Raw genomic sequence first — 18,409 nt, 5'->3', positions numbered from 1 at the left:
CTGCCGGGCACCGCTCGGCTCCGTCGCGGCCTGTCAGTGGCCCCGTGCCCCGCTCGGCTCCGTCGCGGCCTGTCAGACGCCCGGGCCCCGCTCGGCTCCGTCGCAGCCTGTCAGAGGCTCCGGACCCCGCTCAGCTCCGTCGCGGCCTATCAGTGACCCCGGGCCCGCTGCTAACGCCGCTGTGTCCACCGCCCATCTCGTAGCGCCGGTGCGATGGTCCGTGTGCCACCGCTGGGGCGTTGTGACCCCAGAGGTGCTGCAGCAGCGCCGGCGCTCCGGGCCGCTGTCCGGAGTTCGGGGTTTGAGTGGCGGTGCCACCCGTGGCAGCTGCTGCAGAGGTTCCTGACCTGGGTCCCCACTGACAGGGCCGAGCGCAGATCGCTCGTGTCACATCAGAGCTGCCGTCACGTGGAGCAAGTTTTGGTCAGTGCTGCTCCAGGCTGTGTTCTTAATTAACAATTACTTAGGACCTCATCTATCAGCACTGACTCCCCCGGGTCCTGCAAATGTTCCTTCAGAATTAAAGGTTTTAATTTAACCAGTGTAATACAATGCTGAAAGATAAAAGAAATGAGTACCTGCCAAAGATAAGCAAAGTAAAAACAACGAATGGGAGGAAGGTTCCAAAGCCCAGAGAAAGGATTGGTTTCAGCAGGTGCTGAGGTTGCCTTTGCAGCCAGCACTACCAGGAGGGTTTGGTTCCTTCAGTTCGTGCAGGCCAAGTGACCCTGTCACAGCCCTTGGGGCTGAGCAGCCCAGAGATCTGAGAAGGGGAGGATGGCAGTGCTGAGGACGGGAGCCTGAACACAGCCCTACCTACAGATCATAGGGTAGTGAGTAAGTACCACTCATAAACTGCGCAGCTGACACCACCCATGGCATGTGTCCAACTGACAGCCCTCTCTCCTTCACCCTCGCAGGCACCAGGTTCCAGAGGAAGGAGCCTTCTTTGCATCGAGTCATCTGCAGGGCACTTGAGTGGCAGGGAATATACTCACTCTTGCTAAAAGCAGATTAACGGGGTATATACATCTAATCCAAAGACCAACTAAGTCAGTCACCTCAGTTACTGGAAAAAGTGCTTCCAAGTGCTTAGAACTGGAACAGAGGAGGTGGCCACTGACTGTTTTGAAAAGCAGGAAAACATTATCCACAGGAGTTATCTGAACTGTAAAGGTCATGAGCTACTGAAGCAAAAGCAATGCTACCTGGATTATGGATAGCAGTATGGAGATGTTACATTTAAAACAGTTTCACGTTCACTTGAAAAAGTGTGAAAGGATAAGCAAACTTGGATGGAGAAGGCATTCATTTCCCAAAGATGGAAAATGTGGGCATTTGTGCAACAGGGGAATTCATGGGGCTTCTGCCTAAAGATTTACTTATACTGGTAGAGACAGGATAAAGTTAATTAATGCAATGTGAATATTAGCACCTAGATTTGTGTCACAGAATCACACCATTCTTCATATTTCATTCAAGGCAAAGAAGATTCGGGATAAAACTAGAGAAGTGATTTGATGTAAATGAAGATGGAAGATGAAGCACTGGACAGCACAGAGCTCACCTGCTCAGCATCAGATCTCATTTTGAATCCTCTGTTCTTGTTTGCTCCCAAGTGGTCACACCAGCAACTGAGAAATGCATGGAAACCACAACTTGAAATTAAATGTGATCCTTACTAAACTGCTAGATCTGAATACAGTCAATTTTTGAGAGGAGGAGATTCTAAAGAAACTTTAACTTCAAATACAGATTTGTTGTAAACTATTCAGTCTTACCTTTATAACAAGGTGCATCTGTGTGCGTGGTTTAAGTTTGCCTGAACTTTTGAGCTAACTGTGGAACTAGCTGTATTTATTCCAAATAGACCCAGCTATTGGCTGTGTCCCTAACAGTCTTCAGGGTAAATGAGGAGTTGGTGGTGACATACCTCTCCAGGGAGATGTTTTTTGCAAAATTGTAAGGCCTTTGGTGTTGATATTCCCCAGTTGTTACTGCCTGTCTGCAGTAACAGCTACAAATTCCAAACTGGTATTCCAGGCCTGTAACTGCAGAGTGGGCAAGCTTGTTACAGACACCAAAGGACCTGAAGTACAGTAATTGCCCTCCCAATACCAAACATCCAAGCCTGCCAGGGTCTTCTCGTGTGCAGGACCAGAGATACTTATCACAGAGCAACTCTTTTGTCCCAAAAAGCTGTCCAGTGCATTCTATATCTGATGATAACTTAGGTAGGAGTAAGCCATTCAAATAACAACAAAAATACTTAGAACAAACTGTTCAATCCTAACAGGTTTTGAAGCTTTCATTTGTTAGTGTTTAATTGCTATGGAACTATGATTAAAAAGACAAAAACACATTCAATCCATTAGCCTACAGTGACATTTCTTAAACTTCTGCCTGTATCATTTGGTGCTGAAGACAGTACTGCTGGCTGGATAGCCTGGTCTCTGGCCATCCCCATGGCTCCTAATCCAGCTCAGCATCAAAGGTGAAACATCAATTGCATCCTACACTGATAAAAAACTTCAACTTTACAGACACCTAAGGCTTACAAATGTATGCACATGCACAGAAACAACAACTTTGTTGGTATATATTGATTTAAACTGGTGTATTCACTATTTTCTTGAGATTTACATACAGCATAGGCAAAACTTTTCATGATACCAGGGATTTTACCACACCTTTTGTTTAAATGTAGATTTTACAGAGCAGGGCTTTGAAAGATACAGGTGTAATGTGTCACACTAATGATTTTCTTGTACAAGTCTATGCTGGGTATCCCACAGGGAACCCACAGAATTTGGGGACAGATAGTACACATAACAGTCATCAATAAAATGTATGTTCATAGCTGGAAATTTGAACTGCTCAAGACACATGCTCTAGTGACTGTGGGAGACAGTGACCTTTCCTACACAAGCTATGCATAATGGTATGAAATTAAAATAGTAGCTGATTTATATTTTCATTAGAAAGGCACAACAGCACACTTAAAGGCAGGAAATAAGTAGTTCTATCATCCTAGAGCATTCAAGCAGGGAAGGAATATCTGAAAACATTCATGGCTCCTACTAACCACATTCATGTATTCACAAACACTTGATTGGTTTGGCTTTTTTTTGACTTCCAGAAGGAAAAGCTTATAAACTATTCTCACTTTCCCTTTTAAAAAGTTTCAGGCATGCAGTCAAGGGGAAAACCACCACTGCCATGTGTTTTGTTCAGCAGTGGAGAATGAGTAGCAAGAAGGGAAGATTGCAAGTCATCTTATGAAAGCACTGATTTGGAAGTCAACTGACTCACCAGGAAAGAGAACAGAAAGCCAATCTTATATTTGGCTAATTCTAACTAATATCCAGGGAGAATTAATAAAAACAAAACCATGAGCCACACTCAAAGAGTAGAGTCTGAATGGGCAAATGCGTGTGGAAGGCTGGCATTGATCCTTAATGAGCAGGCTGCTGCCCAACTAATTGTTGGGAAGAAGCTAGAGGGAGAAAACCCAACAGTGTCACAGATACAACAGATGTGAGAGCTTTCAGCTAAAAATCCCTGGAGGGACACAAACAATAGTAAGTAGTATAGGACAGTACATGTGGTTAAACTAAAATCAAACTGACTTTTTATGTGAAATAGCAGAGGCCATTAAAGAAAGATCTGGGTGGAACAAAGCTTGTGGTCTTGATACAATGTATTTGAGTGTAAGCCTCCAAACCTGTGAAAAATGAATGACTCCGTAATTAGCAGTCTTTCCCCATGACTCATTAAATAATTGAATGCTACAAATTGATACAGTGTTAGTGTAAATTAAATTAGTTGTAACTAAAGTGAACATTTTTATACCATTTGCTTAGAACTTATTTTGCTTTAGATATGAACAATAACCCATTCAACAAAGGAACAGATATCACTGGTAATTTTTAATTAAATAATAAACCTGACATTGTCATGTTTTATTTCCAGAGATATCCCAGTAGCATGGCATTTTTAAATGCCCTCTTAAAAAGTACACAGGGCTGAACTGCTACTGAAGGGACAGGGAGAGCCAGCTGGGATGAAGGTTCTGGCAGTGGAAACAGTTTATGTTCCTGAAGTGATCATTCTCACAGCTGTTAATTTTGGGATGTTGTTTTAAAAGATGGAAAAACACTTCTAGTGCAAGCAGCATGAGGTTTCATTGCTACATGGTCTCCATGTATCTATCAGTACATTTGACTCATTTTTATCCGTGAAGCTTTTTGTTTCCAAATAAAGAAACGAATGAGTAAGTTGCTCAGATTTAATTGGAAAGCAGCAAACTCTGGCAATATGCCCCAATGATTAATTATTTAGTAGAACATTTGGTCATATGGGCATGCCCAGAGCCACTTCTTACAGAGAGAGATTGATGATATTAATAACAAGGTGATCAAGGGTATAGTGGAAAATTTATCACCACTTGACACAGTTCAGCTTTGTTACTGCTTGAGTACTTCTTTAAATTCCTAGCTTGTATTTTCTCATCCTACAGATCTGTTGCCAACCCACTGCAATAAATCAAAGTGCCATTCAGGTATTAATAGCACAATAACCCCCAAACCTGAAATTTCCAACTCGGCTAAAGCATGTAAACAGGTTAGGATCTGTAAAACAGGTTGCAAGGCAAGCTCTGCAACACCACCATCCTGGAACTGCCATGCTGTGTTAAATTGTGTCACCCACAGAAAATCAGAGCAAGGATTAAAAATAGAATTTATTTCTTGAACTTTCTTGCTCAAAAAGCCGCCTGTCATTTTCTAGGCCAGTGAAACATTACAGTAGAGCTGACAGCATCAAAGGCCGCCAAGAGCAATCAAATCACCAAACAATGAATGGTGACTTGAGCCTGCAGAAAAAAGGTGATCGCTGTGGGCTCCAAAGACAGTGGTGTCCTGAGAATCTTACAATACAATTTAATCATCCAATAGACTATGAAAACATCCAAGCCCAGGTCCAAGTCCATGTCTGAGCCTTCAACACTGCCTGTACCCCAGCAACTGCCCAGACTGGGCTCCCCCACAACTTTCTCTGTGCCCAGGTGTTACTGCATGGGCATGGATGCATTTGGGTTGCTGCAGCCCAGTCCACTGACACTCCTTCCAGCCTTGGCATAGCATAGGTTTAAGATTTCCTTCTTCATTCAAGCAGCACTGGGCACAGAGCCCTTTTGCTTTTGAGACCACTCACCAGATTTGTCTGGATTACCCTGCATGCACCTGATATTTGAGAAGGAGGAACAAAGACACTTCTCAGGACAGACTTGCTTTCTTTTCTGCAATTCTGAATAAACATGGTAAACAAGTACTGTTACAGATAGAGCTGGCATTTATAAACCCTGAAACATGACAGAGAGTGGGTAAAACAATCTAAGAGTGCTTTCCTGCTATAGCAGGTGAAGGCTGCAAAGGCTTCCAATAGTTTGCTTTTATGCAATGGGCTTTGTTTAGTCAACTACTGTGCAATGTTTTCATAAAACAATATCATTTACTGCCTTAAAATTTCAACCAGGAAACAAACATGGCCAAGAGTTTCCAAAATAGAAGCTTAAGTTTGGGTTCTTGTGTGAGTTGGGTGTTTGGGATTATTTGAGAAAACTGAGGTAAACAACCACATACTTGGCAGCTTGAGAAATATCATAACTTAAATGGGTGCCCAAATTACCCAAAATGAGTTCTGTGAAACTTCAAAAGAATGGCTTTTGGTGTGTTTTCTAGAGGAGAGAACAGCATCTTCCCTCTGCCAGAGATATGGAAAGGAAGCCATTCCATCAATTTCACTAAGCTCAACTAAGGAATTCTTAAGAAAATCAGGGATGGAGTAGAGGTGTCTAATTTTCTAGGCCAAGCTGGTCCCTGCCAGGCTGTCTCCTGGTTGATGCCTACAAGGCAATGCTTTGTGGCTTGTTCTGTTTAGTGCCCTTTGTCTACCACAGTTCTTCAGGGCAATTTGGAGGCCCTGCAGCTATGCAGGAGTAGAGTAGTAGCCATGCTGGTAGCAGAGCAGAGAGGGTAAAAAAGTGAACTATTTCCTTACAAGCCTCATTTATGACATTTGTACATGTGTAAAACCAAGGATTATTTGGGGTCTGGTCCTGTATGTCCATGGGTTCTTCTGGGAAATGCTGAGCCGAATATCAGATCTGCTCTATTATTCATTCAATTGTTCCTTACTGATTGCATCAGATAATCCATACAACCTACTGCTTAAGGAAACCCTCACTCTCCAAATTAGTCCTCAGTAATAATAAGGGAAGGATTATTTAGGTTTAGACTGATGGACATACTCCTTTACTTCATTGCAATTACTTAGAGATTGAAAATCTGGTATCAGAAACAGCAGACCATGAAACAGAACTTCTCTAGCAGCGAGGTTTTATATGCTTAAGAAAGTAATTATATGTTAAATGAAGTAATTGCCAAATTCAATAATACATTTTAAGGCTATGCAAGTGCAATACTAGAGAAAGAGATCACTGTTTAAAAAAAGAAAAAAATTCTAAGTTAAATACTAACATGGTTACATACACTAACATTACATTCTATACTATGAAAACATGCTAGAAAACATATTAGCATACAGAGCTGAGAACTTGCAGTGATAAGTACAATCAGAAAATATACAGAAAATGAAAAGAAAATATTCATAGCATAAAGGCAGGAGAAGTTGAGTAAAGTGTCATTCAGGAATTCAGAGCTGAAGGTGCAATAATGAAAGTATGATTTTATAACCCTCCTACGCCTTGGCATTATTCTGAAGTAAATCTACGAAGGCATAAATAACTGAAGACAGTGTGATCTCTTTGATGATTAAAGTGATCCAACACTGAGTTCAGATATAGAGTGGTCTGGCTTTAGGGAAACTAGGCCAGTGGTAGCTGGGAGCACTTAGAGCATTCACCCTCACCTGACACAGGAAAGGTCTAAGGATTAGAAGGATTTAGATTAAGGAAGAGAGTTCATGCGTGAGGAAGACTACAGCCACGCTTGCTTAACAACACAAAGAGAATGGCTGCATACCATGATCTGCATCACTGCAAAATAGTTACTCAACAGCTAATGGAACATATGTGTGTTCCTCAAGACACTGCATTCTGTACCTCTTCATTCTCTGATATTTCAAAGACAAGAGTGGTTCTGAGAAATGAAAGTGGGATATATACAAACGTATGTAAAAAATTAAAACAACAAATGTTTTGCATATGCTGAGAACATTTTTAAGGGATAGCTCCCCTAAATCTTTCCCATAGGATACCAAAACTCTATTACAGTCACAGGAGAACACCATAATTCAAAGAAGTCTTAAATCCTGAAAGGATGGTCCATTTACTCCTGAATACTCTATGCTGGACCTTCTTGAAGACAACCCATGCCAAGAAGTTCTAACCCAAGTCCAAATAGTCAGTACCTTTGGCAAGGTGATGAACATGAATTTATCCTCTCAAACTACGAATCACTCACAAAATACATTTAGGGCTGGTCTTTGCCAGCTACTTAAGTTACTGGGCCAGTGTGCTCAGTACTGGGTGTGGACAAGAACCATTGCATTCCTGTGCAGCCAGGTGTCAGCTGACCACACCACAGTACAGGTATTCACAGGGAGACCTCCTACAAATACAAATTTTGAGGATTTAGTACATTAAGTTTCCACATATGCCAGCTTGGGAAAAACTGAACATAGTTTAGCTGGAGATCACCTAGTTATGTAATATTTTTAACTTCTATCTGCACTTTGTTTAGTGCTTTTTCTGTTGTTTTCAAGGCATTTCAATTCCTCTAATTCTAATTGTCTCTAATTGACACAAAAGCCTGGAATTTTAAATGACAGTCAGTAGCACAGCTCACCAAGGTCATGTTCTCACATAACCTGTTTTGCTCCTGGAAGACAGTTCTGAGAGCTCAACTGCATGCACTGAGTCAGCTCCATTTTCTTCCAGAATAGGATGTTAACACAGCAACAGTATTATTTTTCTTGAAGCAAAGTATTACTGTTCACCAGGGGAGGGTATGGCAATAATTGCTTCTTATGTAAACAAGCAGAAATGAATAATGTTTTCTGCAGACTTAGATAGAAGTCTTGTTAATTATTTGGTGAGATGCATGGATGTAAAATCTCAGACCTGATAAATAGTAAGTCACTATACACTTAAAATTCTGTTTCATTTCTTACGGTAAAGGAATAAGAGCAATAGTTTTGCAGTACACAACAAATGTGTTAGAAATGTGTGCAAACTATAGGGCTGGCTTAGCATGCAGTATTCTTAGAATACATTAGAGCACAATTTTTTCAAGATTTTAAGTCTGTCACAGACAATTAGACTACTCAGCAGCCACTGTAATTACCATGATATAAAGGTAATAGAGAATAATAGAGAATAATGAATGGTGCTACTGAAAGTATATTGTGGGATAACTGATCAATGTGTGAAATCTGAATGCCTTTTGGACATGATCAGCTAGAAAAACTGTCATTAGGTATCCTTTGCTTTGTTCCATCTGAGGCTAACATAAGTTCCAAAAAAAGTTATATTTGAGGTGCCAGCTCCAGAACAGCCCAGCTGAAATGCAGGCAGGAGAACTTCCTCTGGTATTTCAAGAGGAGGATGTTGTATTTCAATGACAGCTTTTCTAAGAGCACAACAAAACTGGCACCAGGGAAGGGCATGCCAACACAGATAATCCTGCTGTTGAACTGAATATTTTGGTCCCGTGAAAGTTCTGATTTTTCATTTTCTGCACGAACTGTAGTCATCATGTACAACTTCATCTGGAGCAGGCTGTTGTCAGCACATAACTTGCATGCTCCAACTCGGCTGCTGTGACCTCTGCTCTCCATCATCTTCATTGCTTGTTGTGGTACATGGAACACAGCCCTTGATCTTACAGCAGTTGAGCCAGACTAGGATCAAAGTTTAGAGGCTGGCAAATTAGCATTTGAGACTCCAGCCACAAGGAAAAGGCCTTTTCATACTTGAAAAACAACACACATACTTCTGCTGCCATGTAACTGAAAAGCATGGTTATGGTTAGACACGCGATGATGAGTAACAAGGATACAGATTACTTGAATGCATGGAGATGTGTTCATCATCCAAAATGCTGAGAGTGCCAGGATTCATCACTTGCTGTTAGTGACACCTCCCCCTACGTGCTTTTATTTTTCCATCATGAGCTAAAATTTCAAAATATGGCAGCACGAGCTAGTTACGGATATCCTGAACTGATAAGCAAGTGGTTATTCAAAGAAAGCCAGATACATTTTTTAAAAACGGTAAGTTCATGCATCTGTATCTTATTTTGTCACCACTACTTGTGGTAACAGCCTCTTTACACGACAAGTTTAGTGATCACCTTTCACCAGCTGCATTCCCTGCCCCTTAGCCCAGCTAGGCGGTGGCTGACAACTTCTGCTGAGATGAGACAGGGAGGGGAGTTAAAACTGAGCCAGGTTCTTCAGGCCTTAGTGGGCCAGAGCAGCTCGATCTTGATTTTCATTCAGTCCTTCTGTGGTGGATGAGGAAGACAGGATAGTGCACCTTTGATGTCATTTGCAGTGGTAATTCTGGGACCTGCAGCCAGTGTTGGCAGGATGACAATTCTCACTGGGATCAGTGGAGGCACTGCTGCTCCCCAAAGCCAGTTATTTTAAGTCACATCTAAACAAGGAATTATGAGCTTAAGATCAGCCTTTCTCCCCTGCAGCAGGTTCAATTAGATGCAATACTTGGTAACTGAAAAGCAAAATCACATCCCTCTCTCTTGAGCCAGACTGCTGTTGGTGTCAATGGGTGTTGGCTCCTGCTGAACTCAAGAATTCACAGCCTGGCCATAGGTATGAGGATAAATACCTAGGAGGCTGACATGCCCTGTGTGCCTGTCTTTGTCACTGGATACCAGCAAAGGGGGCACAGCAGCCTCATTTCAGACACTTCTCTGCATGCTAATGACTGACATCCTTGCCTACAGGAGGGCAGGTGACTCCACACCATTTCTTGTACCACCTGCCTGGCACCACCTCACTTTCTGGTTGTAGTTATATGCCTTCTTTCTTACTCATCTCCTGAGCAAAAATAAACAAACAAACCACCAAAAACTACTACTGGACTCTACAGTTGACAGCCTGCCCCATGCATGCTTATTTCCCTTCTCCCCTCCACACTTTGCATTCTCAGTGGGTGTTCACTGCCCCAATCGTTGTGTATTCAGCAGCAGGATATCTGCACCAGGAGTTTGCATCACTGCTATAATCCAAGCAGAAACTAAAAGCCCATTTCAGACAAGGTCTTAGAAGCGTGAAGAGGCTTGCCATAAGGGAAACAAACCAAAAATGCTTTTAATACATCTGGGGTTTTCTTCTATGAAAATATTTTATGAGGTTTGGTTTTTTTCAATCCATTGCTACATCCCTATACAGTATTATTACCCATTAAGGAAAAATATTTACATACCAAAACAAAAAAACAACCCAATCCCAATCTCTTTATTTTTGACAGGCATAGCTCAGGAAACCTCTTGCTGGGCTGTAGGGCTGAGCACCAGCCAGGGCCACCAACACACATTTATCTTAGAGACACCCCTGCGCAGTGATGGCCAGCTCCAAAGAGTGAAGCTCAGCCCTCCTTCTCTCACTGTTGAATTAAAAACAGCAAGAGTCAATCCCCTTCCCCACAAGTCTGAGCCTTTCTGTCAACACCTGTTGGAAAAGACCTCACTCTGTGTACAAATACCTCTGGCGTTCAGGCAGGTGCAGATCCAGGGGTGACTCTCATGTCTTACTGAAACCCATGGCATTGCTCCTCAGCTTCCTTGCAGTGTCACCGTCCCACCTCTGAGGCTGTGGCTCCACCAAGCTTCTCCTCCAGTGAGATGTGATCCCCTGGAGCCTCCACTCAGCTGCTGTTCGTTCCCTCAGCCCCTGTCACCCCCTCAGCTCCTCCAGCTCCTCTGGGTAAGGCTGTCTTCCCACTCAGATTTCTGAAATGATTCAGTGTAGGGAATAAGTAAATTGGAGCTTCCTTCCTAGGGGAGAGGCATGAGCAGCAGGTAAGCAGTGAGAATACCAGCACCCTGCTGTCACACCCCAAGACTGTCATTACCTTACATCACATGTAATTAAGGCAGCGATTCAGCCACACTGAATTAATTTGTTCAGTCCTTGTTCACTTGCTCTTCTTGGAGGGGAATGATCTGAAAGCAGCTGAAATCATGGCATGGGATCACCTAACTACCCATGGGCTTCAGCTGGGAAGTCAGATTTGCACTCTTCAGACATAAACCCAGAAAATCTCCATCCAGGTCCCCTCTCTAGCTCTTTGTGCCCATTTCTTCAATTGCAAGAATTTGTTTGAAATTGATGATGAATCAGGACATTTTTGAGGTATCTGAGCAGGACAGAAGTCCAGGTGAATTTTGTGTATATATACATTTTGAAAAGTTTCACTGAATTTCATCAGTGTTTCTGTACTAAGTGAAATAGCTTTGAGAATCCAGGCACTTCACATAAACAGGTAGAATGAGCCTAGGACCAATGATGAGGATGCTGATGGAACTAAAACACATTTAAAAAAAACCCTCCAAATCTTCCCTTTAATATTAACTTGATCTGGGCTATTGTAGAGCAATGACAACTCTCAGATTGCTTCATATCCCATTAAGTTAGACTTCAGGGCTTCACAAGACAACTAAGAAAGCTCATGAAAAGAAAAGCCATCACTCAAAATTTCTAAGAGCCCATAGGAAATTAACTCCAGAAAGTTCTGTGATTTTATTACGAACATGAACACACAGGCATGTAGAACTACTTATTTACTCGTTTACGAACTTTTTACATCTCCCATCCATTGTAGCTCCTTTGCTGCAAACCCCTAACCAAAATTTAGCTGTGACTGCACAGCCCTTCCAAACATTAACAGGACCTGGACATTATGTTCTAATTCCTTCTATTTAAAATGTTGATAAACTATTAAAATAGGTGATCTAGCTGACTGTGCTGTAGAGAGATCATGTTTTACCTAAACTCAGACTTTTTTTTTTAACAATAGTATTTATTTCAATACCTGATTGCCAGTGAACACACAATAGAAAGCTATTTTTTTGTTGAAAATTTATTTGAAGGTTATCCCAACTGAAAATGAAAGCCTTTAGCAGCATTGGCATTACATCAAATGCCTGTCTTGTTGCATTACAAGGTACCTCTGTACTATTCATGATCAGAGAAAAGATTAAGTGATACAGAGGGTCGGCTGGTGCTTGTTTAATAAATTCTGGCAACAGTGTTACAACTCTGGACAGTGGCCAAGAGCTCACTTTTCATGTGAAATTAAGGGTGTAGCTTAGAACAGAGAAGGAATCAAATCCTCCTCTGCAGCCAGGGCCAGAAAGGGGACAGGCCAGCACGTGGCCATGGTGGAGCCCCATGACTGGGGACAGTTGCACATTATACTCCAATTAATTTTCATATATATTTTTAATGCAAGTGCTTAGAGCACAGCTGTCCATCTGCAGTGCTCAATGACAGCTGGTTTTGCTTTCTCACAGATTAAGTAAAGACAATCAGCCTCCATAGCCCACTGAGACCACTTCCCATTGATGTCAGCACCTGGCTCAGACCCACTATCACTCCACTCTTTAACTGGGTGACTCCAGCGGGACACCACCATGGCAAGGGCAATCGAGATGCCTTTGGAGATAGGCCAAGCTAAGGAGACTGTGCCTGACTGCTTCTCAACCACCACAGAGCAGAGCAGCCCTCCCATTGCGTAGCTGGGGTCAGGAGTGGCATCAAGCTGAACAGGAATTGTGAATGAAGCAGAAAACATTGTACCCAACAGCCTGGCCTTTGAGGAGCATCCCAAATCTCAGCACACAGATTAAATTATGCCCTTTTACAAATACCACTTTGCCTTAAGCAAAGAAGTTGCATTTGTATCAGAAGGTGTCACAGAGGCCCTGCAATACTAATTTTCATCGGAAGCAGAATCTGGGGTTTTTTGATGCAACTGTGTAAAGCATGCAATGGCTTGTGATTAGCAATTTTACATGGAAAGAGTCAATTTCATGCTCTTCCTATTTTTTCTAGCTCTTACCATCTTACACTGTGAAATTTTAAACAACAAACACAGCAACACAGTCAAGCAATATTAGAAGAATATCCTTCCAATACTGAAAAAGATACATCCCTTATGTTAGCAAAATTTATAATAATGTTATATTATTATCAAGCATGATAGTAAATATTATTATCCAGCTACCACCATGAAGGACTGTAGACAAATAATGTGATAAATACTTCTAAAACTGGAGATTTCCATGCAGGTATCCAAACCAGTTACCTTTTCCCCAAAGGTTTAGCATGCCAGGCTATCATCACACAAAATCAAGTGAAAAGATTCTTGTAGAAACAAGACATGGAGGTTAGGATTCTAGTTCTAAAACAATTAGTTGAACTTCAAAGTCATTTCATGTTATTGCATTCATAGTTTTGGTTTTGTTACTTTAAGTGTGGATCATTTTCTTACATATTTTGGTTTTTAGTTATGGATTTGCTATAAATCTTGTGTTCATTTGATTTTTCCATCCCTTATAGAAAAGATCAATTATGGAGTTTATACCAGCTTTTAAGACAAAAATTGTTGTCTAAAGGAGGAATCTAGGGACACCCTCTTCTATAAAGGCATACTTCAATGCTTAAAAAAGAAGATCGAGCTGATGACAATATCACTTAGTAGTTTTACATCCACTGACAGCATGCCCAGACTGAGATAAGAATCAGAGTATTTCACACCCATGGGTGGTTTTCTTGAGAGGGAGACAAACTTCTCAAGATACTCCAGGTAGAGCTGCTCACCTTGCAGTGAGGGTCAGTCTTTCAACACTGGACTTTGAGAGACAATAAAACTCGGCATTTTTTGGGATCAGGCCTCTAAAACACCTTATTCTCTTCACTTTTTACACCAGTGTTTGTCCAGACTGGTTATTAGAAGTGGGGTCCCAGGTGCTGCAGGGAATAGAGCCTGTGGCATAGCTACACTTCCAGCGTTTGCAGCAGCAGATACCTGGGAAGCAGTAATCATGCTGTGGCCAAGGAAGTAAACCCAGGCACAGAGGATGCCTGTTCTGAATCCCAAGGCAATCAGTTAATGAACTCTAATTTGTTTGTTATAAAATGGTTAGTCCTTTGTGAACCTGTGTCCCCTGTTTGCTAATCCACTGTCATGACTTCTGGACTACATTCAGGCTACTGGACCAGATGCAGAGTTACCTGGTTAAAAGGGTTGAGAACAATTTTCCTTTTTGCATTTGCAAGTTGTTGTACCATCAGTACCTGTAAGTGGAATCCTCTTAAGCTGATTATCTGTTGGTGTGAGTAACTTCTCCCAAGGTTACTGTAAGTTTTTAAGACTGAGACGTGTCTCTGAAGGGCTCCATTCCCACAAGGTTTGTGACATAGCACTGTGGTACATCACACCTAAGGGTTCTGTTTACTTCAGCCATGTGCATTTTCTCAGTGGCTCCCAAGACACCTGGACTGCTATGGCACTAATCTGGGTGATGAGAAAACTCGCAGTACTTTGCTCTGAAATGTCTAAAGACAACACTTCCAGAAACAAAAAGGTCTTAAAAACACATTCCTGTGAGACTTGCAAGAAGATCCTGAATCTGAAAGTCAAACAAACAAGAAACCTACGCTGTTTATGAGTCAGACTGAATCAAGTCTTTTTAGTCAAGGTGTAGAAATTTCAGCTGACCTGCTGGGACTCCTCATTTTTGCCCCATGTAAAACTGAAACAAGCTTCACACACAAGACCCAGGATAACATGCTCTACAGTGGGAAAGTAAAATCTTCTCAAGTTTTCCTGCTGGCTTTGAGACCTTTCCCCTGGCACCATATGGTTTCAAAGAAAGAGAAAATGCTACAAGCAAACCCATTTCAACCTTCCCTGCTGTTACCTAATTCAAAGCAGATCTGAATTAGTTGCATCAGATATATTTAAGAGTTGCCATACACCAGTGAAAAGACACACTGCTTTGGACTTATTTCTTTAGTACTTCTTGGGACAGATGCCTTAAAGCCTACAGACATTTGGTCACTGAGAAGAATCCAGCACTTGAGGATAGTGGCTGAGTAAGATTATTAACATATCTACATTTTAGTTCAGCTTAGGGTTGCACATTTGAACTGAATCTCTCATACATAGCAGTTAAGAATTAGTTAAAAGTATGATTTGTGATGACTAAACACTATAGAACTAAAGGAATAAATTCGTGGGTACAGCCTCACTTCTCACCCAGGAATAACACTTAAAGGAGGATTGAAAATGAAACCATTTCTTCCGTGGCTGAATGGATTCAGTCAGAGCTGTGGATACCAGTGTCTACACTGCCCTTCCAACACACCTACATGATATTCAGCAAACCTTGACTCCTGAAAAAATGAAACCAGCTATTTCAGCTTGACTCTGCATGCTTCTTCTCTCCAGCTCAGGTTGGCAGCTGAAATTTCAGCTTCATTTTCTTCTCCCCAGCTTCCCCCTTTTTGCTGTCCCCCAGCTTACAGAGACTGCACCACTATATACAGGACACACTGCAATTCAAAGGCCAAAAGTTGCTAAAGCGCTTAGGCAAGTTAATTACTGTGCCTGTTTAATCCTATGTAATGCAGATTAGCGCTGTCAGCTACTGTTGGGAGAGCACTTGATGTAACAGGCTGGGCTATCAGCAGGGAAACTACTCTCCTCAAGAGCAGCAGAGTCACTAGGAGTGAGGAGATGCTGACCAGTGCTGGGAATAGAAACCTGTCACACTGTTCCCTATTTGGTGACAGGATGGAGGAATTTGACACAAAAGCTAAATATGAGAAACAGTCAGGTTTAAAGAGGGTACCGCACCCTCGATTCAAAAGAAAATTGTCAGCTTTGCCCCCGTGAACTACTTCTGCACCTTCAGATGAATAATTTTAGGTCCCAGAGAAGAGAGCCTCAGAGGACACCCTTACACCAAGACACAAGCCATGGCAAAGTCAAGCCACGGCAAAGTCAAGCCACTAGATATTACTTGTATATCAAACTAAAAATCCTAATATATGTTTCCATCAAAATGAATACCGAGAGGTCACAGAAAACTGTCCAGTTTGAATGGAACATCATATTCCAGGCAGAAGAAGGAGGAAAAGGGGGAGGGCTTCCTGGGAACTCCTACTTCTCACAACCTGAGTCCAATCTAATAGGATTAATTTACAGCCATTACTCAGGTAAAATGCCCTTTGGCAGCAGTGTGTGTTTACATAGGGCCTGCTTATTCCCCAAAAGATTGTAAACACAATGTGTTCAGTTGGCTCATTCAAAAAATTATTGGCATGTAATATTTCAGAATTTCCAGCACTGCTTTTCCTGTTCTGAAGTGTTAAATAATACGGGTTATCTTGATTTGTAAGTGGTAGCCAGGACCACAGCATTTCATACAGCACCATTGGTAACCCAGTTACAGTAATAACGCCCATTTCCTCCACCCATGCATTATATTACAGTTAAGCAAATATTTTCCACCTCATCAGATTTTATGGTCAAATTACAGACTTTTCGCATTTTGGTTCATAGCTGATAAGACTTTGATTGATGGAGGTAATAATGACAGAATATGTGATAAGGTTGTCTGATGTTGTCTGAGAGTCAAGGCATAGGACATTAAACTTCCACATTTTTAAAAGCCCTTTTTATTCCACATGACTTACAGATGTGGTAAAATTTAGTAATTGTTTTTAAACGGGTATAATTAAATATAAATCTCATCAATACTTCTTTTACATTAGAAATCTAAGTAATTCGTACTCTAAAAAGATTAGATTTTTGCAAGCAAAAGAGATTAGAGATTAAAAGATGAGCAAGTGTCTACAAATTTTTAATCTTGTACTCAGCATGCTTCAGCCATTAGCCTCAATGCATGGATATGGACATGACACTTGCAGCCATCTGTGAATCTGGTTTCTTTAAAATCTGCCTGCCAGCACCCCCACAGGCAGCACCAAGCTATGCTCTCCTGGGATGATGCTCACAGGTGAGTGCACAGAGTCTTGGCAACAGCCAGAGACATTCCTGCCCACACCTGCCTCTTCCTTGTGCCTCTGCCAGTCGATGCCAACCTGAATTTCCATAAAGGCTTGAGGAAAGATGCCAGGCTGAGATGTGGACACATACCTTGTCTTACCAGTTCTGCTCCAGGAGTGCTGATGTCCATCAGGAGATGGGAAAAGCAGCAGAAGTGACGTCTCAGCCACCACAGCAAGACCCGCAGCAGCTCAGGTACCAGACACCCCACTTCTCTCTGCTCATCCCCAAGGACAGGGGGTATTCAAAGAGAGGTTTACCTCTAATGTCGCAGGAAGAGATGGCAGACAAAACATCTTAGTCAATCATTAGCAAAACCATTTACTTCGCACAGCACTGGAACAGGATATTGTAAATGAGGAAGCCAAAAGCATCCCACAGGGAAACATGGCAAGCACGGGAGAGCAGAGTGGGGTAGGGAAAGCCGCTCAGAAGAATGAAAACAGTGAAAAATAACCCCTGGTCTAATACAAACAGTCTTCCAATTTGAGAATATTAAACATTTTTTCATAGGGTGTTTTTTTTTGGTTAAGATCAAAAAGCAATTATATATTTCAATAGCTTTCAGAGCAGCAACAATTGTGGTGCCTTTTCTGTGCCTTCCTTCCTCCTCCCAGTTTCAGGAATTAAAATGTCGAGCTACAGAGTCATACGTAGACAGAATTGTTTTCAGGTGAAGCACTGAAACAGAAGGAAATCAGGCAGGGAATGAAGGCATTCAAGCAGCAGCACCTTCCTCAGCATGGAACACAAACATGCAAAGTCCGGGCAGTCGGGAGGCACAGTCTGTGTTTTAGCTCCATAAAACTCGAGAAAATACCTGCCTCACAGCTCCTCCAGCAGGAGAAACTCATCTCCTCCGCTGTTCCCTCTCATCCTACCTGCCTTGACTTCCTGCTCTGGAGCGAGGAGCACAGGGAGCCAACTCTGAGGCCACGCACAGCGGAGCACAGAAAGAGGTGCGGTCGTGGCTGGGCGCGCTTTCACCTCTCCGGCTTCAGAAGCGTGAGCGCGCACGTGCCTAAAGCTTGGTACCGAAGGACAGCAGTTCAAGGGCATCCCCCTTCCTGACTCTGGAGATGGGACCGCTTGTTGGTTCTTCTCTGCATCCCCGTCCTGCCGCACGGAGCGTGTGCGTCCGCCCTCCCGCAACGGGCCGCGGCGCGCCCGCGACACCTGGCGGCGGCAAAGGGGGCTGCGTGCGGCTCCATCCGCCCCGCACGGCTTTCCCCAGCGCAGCGTTTCCTACCTTTTTGAAGCTTAAAAAGGCAGTGCTGTGTCACT

This window comes from Pithys albifrons, chromosome 11 (assembly GCF_047495875.1).
Source record: "Pithys albifrons albifrons isolate INPA30051 chromosome 11, PitAlb_v1, whole genome shotgun sequence".
In the NCBI taxonomy this organism is placed as follows: domain Eukaryota; kingdom Metazoa; phylum Chordata; class Aves; order Passeriformes; family Thamnophilidae; genus Pithys; species Pithys albifrons.
This window is presented reverse-complemented; position numbering follows the sequence as displayed.